Raw genomic sequence first — 14417 nt, forward strand, 5'->3', positions numbered from 1 at the left:
GATCTGATCTGTCTGCCTTGGGGCACCCTGTCCCTTGCCCCATTGATATTAACATCCCCAACTCTGAGCTGTCCTGCATTTATCTTCTGTCTCTTTCCTCATTAGCCCCCAATTAAAATGCTGGCATACCTCCATGGCGGGGGCAAAATGGGGAATGCATAATTCCTGCCATGACCTTCCTCTGGTCTTGGAGGGAACTGAGTCCCAGCCAGGATTCTGGGAGTCTGTCTGGATTAGCTTACCTCCGTTTGTTTTCCGTAGTCATCTCAGCAAGTTTTAAGGAGAACCCCCTTTCTATGATGTCCCCGCATATGCTGGAACTAGTGCAAGCCTTGGCAGAATTTTGTCCATCCCTTTCGACTGTTTGTGACTGTCGGAAAATTCGTGAATCCCTGTTGAAAATGAACGGGAAGCTTAACTATTGTAATTTGGAATCTAATCTGGAAGCTCAACCATTCTAAAAGAATCAGCATTCCAGAATGGAAACAAAGGGAATCATCATGGAAACTAAGAACTGTTACAATCTAGATTTTCTGTAAAAGAAGGTGTGATAGAATTTTTTTAGTAGTTGTGAAATTTTCCAAATGTTCCAGTCATTAACAGTCTTTAAAGTAATCTGAAACTGTAATAGGAAGCCCCATTTGCCAACTTTATTTTGAAAAAGTTATTCTTTGAGTAATATGTGTTTCTGAACCAAAATTCAAAATAAATAGAAGAGTGTATAGTAAAATGTGATCTCACATCCCCCTCCCCAGCTTCCCAGTTCCCTGCCCCAGGCCAACCATCTTCTATAATGATATAGTATTATTTATTTATTATATTTATTATTTATAGTATTTACAATTATATTTTAATTAATGATTAATATAAATTATAATAAAATAATATATAAAATACAATAAAATTAAAATAAAATAAATAGTATATATATTATTATTTATATATACTTATATAATCATCCCTTACTTATATAATTCTTCCAGAGATGGTCTTAGTGTGTAAGCACATACATGTACACAAACACACGTGCACATATTATCTTTTTCCTTCAAACAGTGGAATACTACGCAACATTGTGTATTGTCTTTCACTTACCAGTATCTTAGAGGCTATTCCCTGTAAGTTTTGAGTGCTGCATTATTATTTTTAAAAAGCTGCAGAGCATTCTGTTGTTTGAACATATATAATTTATTTAACCAATTATTAATAAATAAAAATGTACTTAAGAATTTGTTGAAGATCATTTACGTTGTTTCCAGTCCTAGCTGTTAAAATAATGTTGCAATTAATATTTTTGTACTCATTAAGATGACTAAGAAAAAATGAAAACAGTGCACTTGTGCACATATGACCATAAAAGAAATTGCCAGAAGCATCTGTCTGGGTCTAGTGGTGAGGGCATTTTAAAATCTTCATGCATATTGCTAAATTGTTCTCCATGTATACTAAATTGCTTCCTTTTTGTTTATACTCTGTCGTTTCTACTGATGTATAAAAATGTTCCTTTGCATTGTGGCCAATTTTATAACACAAAGAAGTTTAGCTACAAAGTTTCTGTATAAAGTCAACTTAGTAGAATAAACATTGACATTGTCAAATAAGTTGAGTATTTCCATTTAAAAGATGTTGGACATTTGACCTAAGGCTAGAATTAGCCTCAGGCATAAGTAAATGAAATAAATCACTCTATCTAATATGATTTGAAAGGCCCCGGAGGCCTATTTGGTAGTTTTTTTCTTAATATTTTCTATGGATTGAATGTTTGTATTTCTCACTTCCACCCCAAATGCATATGTTAAAATCTCAATCCCCATCACGATGGTGTTTGGATATGAGACCTTTGGGAGTTCTCTGAAATAGGCAGGGTCGTATGTTTCTATTCTTTTGTCCAGATCAAGCTCCTGAGGCTTGGATGTTAGTAGATGTATTCAATATCACCAGGTCTAGGATCCAGGAATTTTTTCTTTTATACTAATGCTCCACATCCCTTCCATTACTCCCTTTTGTTCTGAGAGCCAGACTTGCTTGCAGCCTGCAAAAGTAAATACTCTTCCTAATGTTTTTCTTCTTCCTTTCTCTGAAACTGCGAGTTCAAAGGTATTTTAGGGTCTACTATTTTCCTAATGCATAAAATATCCAAAAAAGGTGAAAGGAAAAATTTTATGAGTTGAATCAAAAAGTAATATAAAAGTGTTGCTCATTTTTCTAAACAAGGAATATAGTAAATCATTTTAGAAAGAAATGTTTTTCAAAGAAAAATAAAACTCACTATTTTATCTGTAGTACATGTCTGAATTATAATACATATTTGCTTGAAGTGAAATATGCTAGTTAGTCTTTCTTTGTGCAGTTTTTCTCAGGTCACCAATATAGTCTTTAGAAAACAATGAGTACTTAGTAAATATTGTCTGACTCTGGATTATTTTGGTCAAATATTCTCTATTCACATGCCTAATTATTCTCTATTCTTGTGCTCCTACATATAATTGTCTTTTGAGACTATACAGTGTATTACTAAAAATCTGTCATTCTATTTAACATGATGGTTAGGAAAACATTATATTGAATGAGAAAAAAAAAAACCAAAAAACCCACCCCATTTCCCACCAAAAAAGGGATTGTTAATTGGTAAGTTTTGTTGGCTACCAGAGACTGATATAGTATTATCTGTCATGGCTACCTTGTTTTTATTTCTTTTTTTCTTTTTCAGAATAGATTCAGATTTTACCATTTGTTTTTTTATGACATCTTGATATTCTATATGTACCACATCATGTGGGGAGAATTAGCATTATTCCACAGTTATGTTTAAATAGTAAGTTCTGGGTTTCTGCAAATGGCTTTATAGTTTAGTGTTATGGCAAAGTAGTGACACTAGAATTCTTACTAAAAAGAGTATTTTTCTTAAGAGGGAGAAAGTATAATGGACATTGACAACAAATGTTCTGGAGGCATTTTACAGCATTGTAGAATTTCCACACTGCTGCACTTGAATAGCTGATCAATTTGGCTCAAGAATCAGGGATTCTTCATATCAAGAAGAGAGAAATTAGGGTGGCTGCATCTAAGAAGCTCTTTCTTAGGGTCCAGGCATCTGTTGAATTTTCACGATCATCTTAACATCCACTTTGCCACTATTTTATTTGAGTTCAGTGAAGTCTTGTTACTGAAAAAAGTGACAGTGAAAATACTGAAATTCAGGAAAAGACCTAACCGAAACCCCTGAGGAAAAGGGGAAAAGCTGGACCATATAGACTGATTCAGAAGACTGTCAGCTGCAGAGACTTGGCCCTTCACATGATGACCTTTGACAATAGACTTGACCATACCTCCTCAAGAAAGAATTCAGAGTCATTTTTTTGTCACTGGCATCCTCACCTCTGGCATATCCTTTATTCCTTAGACAGTAAACTGGAGGAGATTTCATGTGCATAGACCTTCTGGGGGGTGGGCCGATGCATTCTGGCTCTTCTCCAATTATTTAGTGAATATCGTGTGTGAGATCAGAGGTTGGCCCTCTTTTCCTATAAAGGACCAGATAGTAAATATTTCAGGCTTGTGGGGGCCATATGGTTTCTGTTGCAGCTATTCTACCCTGAAAGCAGAAGACATTCAACTCTGTAAGAGAATATGCAAACAGATGAGTATAGTTGTGTCCAATACACGTTTCCTTCAGCAGAGAGTGAGCTCGATATGGTCCATGGACTGAAGTTTGCCAACTCTTGTTTTAGAGGATGGGTAACTTTCCAGTCATTCTTATTTTATTTTATTTTTTAGAGAGAGAGTAGGGAGGGGAAGAGGGAGAAAGAGAGAGAGAATCTTAAGCAGGCTCCATGCTCAGTGTGGAGACCGATGAGGGGCTCAATCTCACAACGCCGGGATCATGACCTGAGCCAAAATCAAGAGTCAGATGCTTTAACAGACTGAGCCACCCAGGCGCCCCATCTAGTCATTCACTATTTTATTGATAAGTTCAACAAGTGTTTACTGGTCACTTATTCATTGCCATGTACTGTGATTAACTGTATTCTAAACTTTACTTTGTTTTAATAGAAAAGAACCAGCAAAGCACCCTTACCAAGAAAATTAGCAATGGCAACAATATCTGAAAGAATTAATTTGCATTAGAAACTGAGCATTAGCCAGCATTTATACTGAAATGGGTTCTTGGCTCTAAGCATAAAGTAATTCTACATGTAATCAGACTACCACTAGTCTATATTGAAGGTCTACTTGAATACAGTCGAGCAGGGTTAAAAATAGTGTGTGTATCTCACGTAACTCAAGGGTATTGATACTGGTCAAAGACAGTGATAGGTTTGGCAATGCTATATAACAATATTTGTAATAAAATACAGTGTTATATTTTAAGTCACACATTATATTAAGGATACACACACACATTACTATTAAGGATAAAGTGTACTCACACACAATGTGTATGCAGGGCTTACAACGCAAAGCTAGTACACATCTTACTAAGTTAACATTTTGAGGGTGTTCCAGGTCCTTGAAGTTGGTATTATCTCAGCCAACTTACCTCTTATAGTTTAGTATGTTCTCCTGTCAAAGGTAAGGTGTGTATGGGAAAAGAAAAGAGAGGAACATCTATTTCTGGCTAAGAGGGAGAGCACTGGATCACAGTCTTCCCAGAATAGAAAAGGCAGAACACTTATCAACCTTTTCCATGAGTCCAGCAAAACTTGATATCAAAACTTGTCAAAGATAGTATAAGAAAAAAATGAATGAATGTCAGTTTGAACCCGACCCTTGCAGGCCATTTTCCAGATAACACAGGTGTAGAGATTGAGTTCATGTGGGGGGGTTGGGGGGGCAGAAGGGGGAATCTGAGGCAAAAGAAGAAAAAGAGAATTTTTGCACTATCTCAAGTGAGAGACGACTTTGATCAATTGCTTCTCTTGTGATTCACATTTTTGTGGCTCTGGTAGCTTGCTTTGTGGGGAACACCCTGGGTGTGGGAAACTAACACTTTTGGTCTGTAGTTTTTTTTTTTTTATGATTTATTTATTATTTGAGAGAGACTGTGTGTGTGTGAGCGTGAGCGGGGGAGGGACAGAAGGAGAGAGAGAATCTCAAGCAGACTCCCAGCTGAGCGTGGAGCCCCACCTGGGCTTGATCTTGGGACCCTGAGATCATGACCTGAGCTGAAATCAAGAGCTGGTTGCTTAACTGACTGAGTCCCCCAGGCGCCCCACTTTTGGTGTTTTGTAGCCTCCAGTGCCCAGCATGTGCCTTATTATTCCATAGTTGGTGTTTTTGAGTGAATGAGGGATATGGCCTATCTACCTCAGCAAAATTTTAAGGGCATATGTATTTTTTGGATTCTCCAGCTCCCCCTCATTTGTCTTTTCCTGTCTTGGATTTGGTGACATCCACCTTCCTGGTGACAGTGCCCTCAGGTGTCCCTGACCTTTGCCAGGCTTAGTCGAGTCTGCCCTGGCCTGTTCTGTGCTGTTCAGCCTCTCCCCTCCCCTCCCCTCCCCTCCCCTCCCTTCCCCTCTTGCCTCCAAAGCTTTTCTGCAAGTGTTCTCCCCCAGTGAAACTAATCAACCAGTGAGTGTTTCCAGGGCACTGATACATCAGTTGATGCTGATGTAGTAATGTATTCTAATAAGTCTTCCCCTGGGCAATATGTATAGATGCAATAATGATGAAATAGTGAATAAATCTGAAGGCTAAAATTCTGGAGACTGCATGCTCACTGCGGTACCATCACTGTATCTAGCTTCATGCCTGGCATATGTGTTTAAAAAAATTGTTGAAGAATTCATGATTAAATGTCTGAATGAATAAATCAATTTCAGGGCAGGCAAGCCTTTGAGCATGTTAAGTGTCCTCCCAGGAAACCAGCAGAAAGCCTGCCCTGAAGGTAGTGAGTGAAAAGATTAATTTCAGCTCAGAGAGGACCAGCCCCCACCCCTGGATGCCCCCTCACCCACCCCCACCCCAAGGCCAAGGACCCTGAAAGCTCCTGCTAGCAAGGTAGATCCTGGAAGCCAGAGCACAGAGCTTTCATTCCAGACTGCTCCTTGGATATACACACCCTTCTAACTTTTGGAAATGCCAACTTGTACTTGAGGCTGAACATTACTTAATTTATGGAGATTTGCTGGGTCGGGTTTCAGATATTTCCTAGGATTTTGGAGTCCAACATTTGTTCTTTGGATTTAAAGATGAAATAATGAAGATATAATCTGGGCAAAACTCTGCTTCTGGGAGTAGATAGATGCAAGGGATCCCTAAGTAAGTGCCGGAGACATGGCAGGGGTTAGCACACTGACCCCTGGCAAAGCCGGCTTGGCCCCCCCGGGGTGTGGACGAGCAGCCGGAAGACCTCGGGACGGTCTCAGCAGCCACAGACCCCAGCTTTCACAGGAGGACCTCTGCTGTGTATTCTCTGTGGAAAATTCAGGAAAGGGATTAAGTAAGAGATTCTTCCTCTTCTCCCTGCTCCTCAATTTAGACATCAGTATGGTAAAACAATCATTTGAAATGAAAACCCCTTAATGAATATTAAACTTTCTCTGTTTCGCCACAGATTATTTTAACATACCTTGGAGCCTCTATCCCCCTCCTTCTTTTAAGAACTTTCACATTTTAATGTCAAAACAACTCCAAGAATTAGGAACAGTTTGCCCCGAGAGCCTGACTCTGGGAAGCTAACCTGTTTTGCAGTCAGACTCCTGTGGTTGGGGTGTTTAGGGTTAGTTTTAACACTCTGTGTCTTGCATCAGCCTGGGGTTGGTTTTCCATTTCAGAACATATCTCTGGCTTTGTGGAGATTTAGAGTTACCCATCTTCGGTATTAGTTTGCTCTCCCTTTGAGAGTTATTTGTCTATCTTAGTTCTTTGTGATCCTAGGGATTTTTCTCAGCTGATGTGAGCCTCAGTTTCTCAGTCTGTACAATGTAGACAATATTGTAGCTTGTATTGTAGGTTGCTTTGAGGATTACACTAAACGAGTATGTTAAAGCCCTTAGCACAACACCTGGCACACATCCGTCAGACAAGAAAGCTAGCCTTCTGGGGCCACTGAGCCGAGGGCAATACTAAATAGAAAATCCCTGCTCCTTCGTGAAGAAAAATGCCATATAAGGCTTTAATGTGTGCTGTCCAAGCCCATGTCACACTGTACTGGACTCAGCTGTGTAAACGTGTGACCCTGTCCTCCATGAGACTGTTTTCCTTCTGGGCAAGATGGCATCGTAGGAAGCTCCAGGGGCCTGGCACCTGTCATGGAGCCAACCACGTGTTCACACTTAATAACCATTACTGGGTACAAGCCAAAGTGCAGGAGTCAGGAAGGCCTGGGCTTTACTCCGGGGCTGTCGACTCCTTGGCCAGTTAGAAGTCTCCGAGTGTTGATGGTCTCAGGTGTACAACGGAGATGATAACGCCTCCCCAGCTGAGTCATTCTGAACAGTGAGGAGGCGTGGATAGCAATGTGCAGCCGGGCACTCGGCTGTCAGGGTGGGCACTCAATATATTGTAGTTTCTAACAATTAAGGAGGAAGTTGAGAGCATCTTTTTTAAATCACTATGTGCTCTTCTCTCTGCTGCATTTTATTTTCATTGACATGAGAAACCTGTCAGAGCCTTGCCTTATGGAAGGGAGTCCTTTCTTCCTGGGATGAGAGATGAGCGCCCCTCAGAAAACACTGCATACATAGGACCTTCGGGGTCCTTGGTGTGAACCAGTGAAAGGTCTACCACCAACCTCCTGCTCCAGGTGCAGCCAGTTTCCAGGCAGCAGTCAACATGAAAATGTTAATCTGATAATGCCACTGCTTTAAATCACTTACTGACAAGCCATTATTCCTGGGATAGATGGAACTCAAGGCTCCACATTGGTCCCCATATACCTTCCTTCTTCCCCTTCAATCACTCTCTTTTCTTCTCTCTCCTCTAGCCACATCTGCCTTCTCCTCACCACAGGACTTTTGCATAGGCTGTCGCTCTGTTCAGAACACTCTCGTATTCCCTCATTGACTTGCTTCCTCAGAGAAGCCTTCCCTGATGAATCTGAAGTGGTCAACTTCTACTATTGCATGCTCTCACTTCATTGAATACCTATCTTTATAATGTTATTTACAGACACAGTTTTATGTTTGGTAATTTTTAATCCAACTGGGATCTTATATTTTTTTCATATGAATATTTGGTTACTGTCTGTCTTAGTCCATTTGGGCTTTTATAACAAAATATCACAGCCTGGGTTGCTTATAAACAACATTTAGTGCTCACAGTTCTGGACTAGAAGTCCAAGATCAGCATGCTGGCATGGTCAGGTTCTAGTTAGGACCCTCTTCCTGGTCAGACACTTCCTGCTGTGTCCTCACATGATAGAAGGTTCTAGGGAGTCTCTTTTATAGGAGCACTAATCCCATCCATGAGGGTCCCACTCTCATGCCCTCATCACCTCCCAAAGACCCCACCTCCTAACACCAGAAACTTTGGGGGTTAGGGCCCAAGTACATGAATTGGGGATGACACAAACACTCAGACCACAGTACTATCCACAGTACTATCCATCTCCTGCATTCTACTGTGAGATCCATGAGGTAAAAGGCCCCCTTCAATTTTGTACATTACTCTATCAAAGACTCTTCATATTCAGTGGGCTTACACTGGTATGGCCCTACCAGTTATTAAACTGCTGGGCGAATTCCATACCCGTAGGCAAATAACTGGTCCATGAAGCCTCTGAGTGCCCTCCTCACCCCCACCCGGCCCCAGGTGCTCTGGTCACTCCTCTGGAAAGCCTTGGACGTTCCCACAATTTAGCAACAAATGGAGTAATCTAGCGACAACAGTGCCTCACAAAACCCAGCTCCAGCACTCTGGCTGGAGCCCACACCATGCCCCTGTCTCCCTCATTCCTGGCTGTTTGGAGTATCACTCTCCAGTACGACCAGTAGCCACAGAGCAGCTACATGGTGAGTGCTTGATGAGCATGGATTGAGTGAAAGGTAGGATTCCTGCAAGGAGACTTGGGCATGGCTGCAGAGAGGGGTCCGCTTGCCCTGCGGTTGTGGCAAGGGCTGCAGCTCTGTTCCTTTGTCTAAAGGGTTCTGGGAGCTTCTCAGCAGAGGCATGTCTCCTGACGATGCGTACCAGCCCTATAACGTGTGGGTTTGGAGGCTTCAGAGGCAAACCAGGAAATGCTGCAACAGGTGGGGTTGGGGGGGAGAGGGGATGAGGAGGGGAAAAAAAAGAGCCAAGGACAAGTTCAGATTCTCCCCTCCTCTGAACCTCTGAATGTGTACTCCATGATGGGTGAGTTGACAAGAATATGGAAAAATGCCTCCTCCAGACAGCAATGCCTTAGGCCAACCCCTTTATTTCCCCTATCGAAAATAATTACATGTTGAGACAGTTTAACACATGTCTTTGTTTCTTGGGTCAGGAAACAGGCAAACGCAGGGCCACAGCTGCCCAGGGGATGTGGAAGAGAGGGCAAAATGAAGTGCAGCGTCGGGCCTCTGCTGGAAAAGTGTGCTAATTATGAAGGTGAAGACAGAGGGCAGGGAAAGAATTCAGGTTGTACCTCAAAGGAATCTCTGTTTCACAATTCTGCAGGGGGTAAAGTCCCTTCAGCTGAGCCCTGCTGGCCTGCCAAGGCAGTTAGGAATCCTACAGTGATAAGGCTTGCAGTAAGGACAGGGGAGTGGCTGCACAGCCCCCCCCCCCCCCCCCCCAGCTCTCAGGGCTTTGCCTCTGGGGGACTAGCATGGGGAGAAGTAGAGTAGAGTGGTCAGAAGACACAGGGAGGTAGAAGCGGCATTTGGGAATCAAACAACAGCATCCATGCAAGGGAGTCAGCCTCAGGTTCAACCTTACTTGGGTTTTATTTATCTATTTATGTATTATCGTGAGTGGGGATAAAACGGTGAATGACGTACAATTTTTGCTTGCAGGGACTTTGGTTTAAAAGGGAAGATAAAAATGTCTAGAGATAATCATATGGAGTATGGAAGAGTCAAGGGCTCGAGGACTTCAGGCACAAGAGACATTACTTTCTATAGGGGCAGATGATGCTTCACAGGGAAGGTACCATTTGGGGTCTGAAGGGTGTGTGGGTCTTGGGCATGTTATGATGAAGGAGAGCCTGTTCTAAGTGTTTAGGGGAGGAATGACCTGATCAGAGCCATGGGTGGGTTTAGGGTGGGAGGGGAGAGAAACATAGGGCAAGGGGAGACAGTTCTACTGGCTGGGACCACAGCAATTGAAGGACTAGAAAGATGGCGGTCAGCTGGAGAACTGCCTACTCACAGGCTTTGGAACACGACTAGTCTTTGGAGGCATCCTGGGGGAAGGAGGCTGTGAAAAGAGGAATCTGAAGTCTAGGTGAAAGTCTGCAAGGATGGCAGAGCCATTATTGTAAATATGAGATGCTAAAGAAGGAAAAAAATAGGTTGATGAGGTTACATTGAATTTGGTGTAGTTTTTGTTGAACTTAAGAAGCCAATGGGGTAGAGGATGAAGACAGATGGACAGTTAGAGTGGAAGACAAGTTGAGGGTGAAGGTCAGGACCGACATTCACATTGGAGGGTGAAATCTCTGAAGACGAAAGGAATGATAGATTGATGATAGTGTCTCTAGAGAGCAACTGGCCTGGGAGCGCAATCTGACAGCAATCCCAAGGAAATAGGTTTGGGGGTTCCCTGGCACCCCTGGTCTTTGGCTTTACATGTAACAAGCAGGTCAGGGGAATTGGGAGATGTAGGTCTACAAGCAGAGAAAGCTGACTTTTGGAATCTAGGCAGTGCTAGTCCCAGCTTGCGAGGAATTTCCTGCTTTTAGCGTGGAAGTTCCCTGGTCTCAGGAAACCCCACCAGTCTCAGGCAAACAGGACAGTTACTCACTCTCTTTACGTTAAGCCTCACTGATTAGAACCCCGGCCTTAAAATCCCAGCATAAATAACCTTTCTCCCTTTCTTACCAAAGGATCGCGCCTTTTCTGCTGAGGCAAATGTGCATGAGAAAACAACCTTGTCCACAGGCCACTCAGCCCTACCATGTGTTGGAAAGATGAGGTTTTGCTTGGATGAGGCTGATCACGTTTGCCCCCTATGAGCCAGTGTTCATACCCAAGAGTAGCAAAATGGGCTCCAGATTTGGTGAAAAATGGACAAACCATTCATGTCTGGATGTGTGCATTTATGAGCTTGACGAGAATGGGCTCTTCACTATTGGGTGTTCTTCGTTTGTTGCACATGTCACCTGCTTGGACCTTGGGCCTTGGTAATGGGTGAGTGACAGAAGAGACATAAGAAGAACACCAAGAAATGCCAGGTTTGATGGGTTATCCAAGGCTTCGGCTTAAAAGAAAACTCAGGGGCGCCTGGGTGGCTCAGTCGTTAAGCATCTGCCTTCGGCTTAGGTCATGATCCCAGGGTCCTGGGATCAGGCCCCACATCAGGCTCCCTGCTCAGGGGGGAGCCTGCTTCTCCCTCTCCTGCTTGCCCTGCTTGTGTTCCCTCTCGCGCTGTCTCTCTCTGTCAAGTAAATAAATAAAATCTTAAAAAAAAAAAAAAAAAGAAAGAAAATGCAGTCCAAGCAGATGTGCTTACCCGAGTCCCCCCACCCCCAAATTAATGGAAATAAGCCATCAACTGTCCTTGTTCTTCCATGGGCAGTGGCTCTTAGGAAAACTCTTATCAAAATTACCTCCCCAGAAAGCACTAGATGCTTTTGATATGTTCAGCTCCAAACCAGGCTGTGTGGGAGAGCCAAAAAAGATAAAAATAAAATAATGTAGATTTCTTGTTTGAAGTCATGAGATAGAGGAAAATAGGCCTGACACCAACCAGAGAACAGTGTCAAAGAAAATCTGAAAATGCTCCATGTTATGAGGCATAAAAGAAAGTAGGTGCTCTAGGAATTCGGAAGAGGAGGTGTGGATGGGTGAAGTCCTTGAGGGCTTCATGGAGGAGGGGGAGTTTTACTGCCTTTTAGAAAAGAGGAAGCGGTATCCTGGCAGAGTCTCAGCATGAATGAAGGCTCACACCTCACTCTCTGGTCGGGCCCAGTTTCACCTCTGTGTCTTAGCTTTTGCTTTATCACTAACAACGGTGTTTAAAACATGATCGATTCTGGTGCTAGGTAGAAACAGAAGTTTCTACTAGCTTCTGTCCCCTGCAGTCACTCCCAGGTGGATGATAGTGACTCTGGTTTGTTTCTCATTCATTTGCCAAACTTTCAATCCAGCCGTGTACCATCGGGTAGAAATTGGTTCATTAGTCTCTGCATTATATTGAAAATGGTGAGAGCTGCCCATGTTTCTTTCTTTTTTCTCTCTCCTACATTTGCTGAGGCAGAGGAGTTAGAATCATTTTTCTAAGAATTGTTTACTTTCCTGCTACAATCCAATGAGATACGTTAGACTTGACTCTTCATCCTGTCAGTAGTTGGTCATTTTCTCAAATTATATCAACAAAGACCATGGGATTCAGTTTGACCCTGTTTGGCTAATGTTTTTCCACATAACCTCCTGCTTAGGGAGTGACCCTGTCAGGCCTGCAGCTGGGCCAACTGGGCTCGTCGTTGAGCAGAATGCTGCAGGGCTTGAGTTCAACAGCCCTCGAGGCAAAGGCTAAGAGCCCTGAGTGACTCACTCTGATTTCCTCGTAGGCGCCTGGTTTCACCACTTTCTTGGTAAAGCAAATCTCTTCAGAACATGTCACAATCACCGTGCCCTTCATTTTTTGCAGAAAAGGGGAAATGCCAGTGGACACGAAGCTTATTGGAAGAAGGCTTAGGGAATGAATATGGAAAGGTGAGTGGCAAGAGCCTACGTGGGTGGTGAATGGGAATGGTGATGGGGCTGTGGGAAGAAGTGGGGGGCAAGACAGCACCCCTCTTCCAAGGCAATGGAAAGGGGCAAGCTGAAGGCTGTGGGGCACTCATGCATGGTGATGAAATGTCATCCACTCTTCGTGCGTGTCTTTCACTGCACTTGCACAGTTGGGCAAATGGTGTGTTTCCTCCCTGAAGGCTGATGTCCCAACTTTCGTGTTGGGGCAGGGTGGCCATCAGGGACAAATGTGAGAAGTAAAGAACTGTGGGGAGTCTTGACTCAAGGGGCTGCTTGAAAACCACCACAGCGGAGTTCCCAGTCGCTGACGTGGCATATCCTGTCCTATTCACGCTCAGTGCCTGGCAGAGAACAAATGTTTGTTTGATCAAATGAGTAACTGCACAGGACTCACCCAAGGAGTTTCCTGAGGGAAAGGGGATGGAAAACAGACTTGCTCTTTTCTTGGCATCCATTACCATGAAAACTCTCAAACATAAAGGTCAATCAAATGTTTCAGCCATTACCTTTGCCTGTCACCATCGTCCCCATGTCCCCCTCCCCATTCTCCAGAGTTAAGCGTGGTTAGGTAAGTGAGGACAACTTGCAATATCTCAAAATGTGACAGACTAGGCCTTTAATCTAAATGTTTTTATGGAGCCAGTTTTTTTAGTGAGTCCAGTTAATGTAGCCATGGACACAAAGGGTGGATTCAAGCTTCGCCTTCTGCGTCTGACTTCTCCGTTGCTGCCTGCCACAGAGGAAAGGCCTCAGGAGTTCAAGGCCCTTTTTGTTTATTGCAGAGTCCTCTTGCTGCTATGTTCTACTTCTGTCTAGAATTGCAGAGAACAGATGTTGGGACTTGAAAAGTTGCATATGCTGGCGTGTTCAGGGCTATGTTATCACTTTGTGGAAAGTCTTGCACTGCTCTTAAAGTTCGTGAAAAATCATGTTTTCGCCACCTCAGGGGGACCTAGCTAAATATTTGGTAAATTTCTGCCTGAAGTCTGTTTGGAGGCTTTTTATGGATGAAAGATGCATGCTTCACAACCTCATCACTGCTGGGCCTGGGTGGTAAGGTTTCCTTTAGCTTAAATACACACACACACACACACACACAGATGGTAGAAGTGGGGGAAATCCCTGACTGAGATATAGAAATATTGTCAAAAGGTCTCCCTATGCAGAAATAATGCCTGAAAATAAATAAATTATTAAACAAATATGGAGGCTCAGAACAGTTGGAATTATAACCTGGACCAAGTCAGTTCTGACCTAGCCCCTGAGAGCTTCTATTTAATTCTGGTTGGATTTAACTCATCTTGGCAACAACATGGAGTGGACATAAGTGTAACCTGGCTCATGGTAGGAGTCTCATCTCCGGCAGCCGGAACAAAACCTGTTGCTCTGGGAAGAACTGAACACTCTGAGTTGAAGTTCAGTGACCGGACTCAGGCTAGATAAATGAATAACACAGAATTCATGACCAAATTTTGCCAGAGAGTCAGTGCTTTTTCAGTAAATGCCAAACAAAACAAACACATGATTAAAGGTTTGTCAGCCCCACCCCCCGCACCCCCCGGCCCCCCTCCCCAGTTC

At 43.2% G+C, this 14417-nt stretch overlaps 1 long non-coding RNA gene across 5 annotated transcripts in view; it reads left to right on the forward strand.

Moving 5' to 3' along the window:
- The window catches only part of LOC135361589 (uncharacterized), a 178371-nt gene that overhangs the window by 20807 nt on the left and 143147 nt on the right, over positions 1–14417 (forward strand). For all 5 annotated transcript variants that reach the window (XR_010405069.1, XR_010405068.1, XR_010405067.1 and 2 more), the window contains exon 2: positions 12736–12800. This is a non-coding gene — a long non-coding RNA (uncharacterized LOC135361589). The remainder of the gene's footprint in view (positions 1–12735; positions 12801–14417) is intronic.

This window comes from Mirounga angustirostris, unplaced genomic scaffold (assembly GCF_029215605.1).
Source record: "Mirounga angustirostris isolate CCGP_5_RB_7025 unplaced genomic scaffold, mMirAng1.0.hap1 SCAF_9, whole genome shotgun sequence".
NCBI classification, from domain to species: Eukaryota; Metazoa; Chordata; class Mammalia; order Carnivora; family Phocidae; genus Mirounga; species Mirounga angustirostris.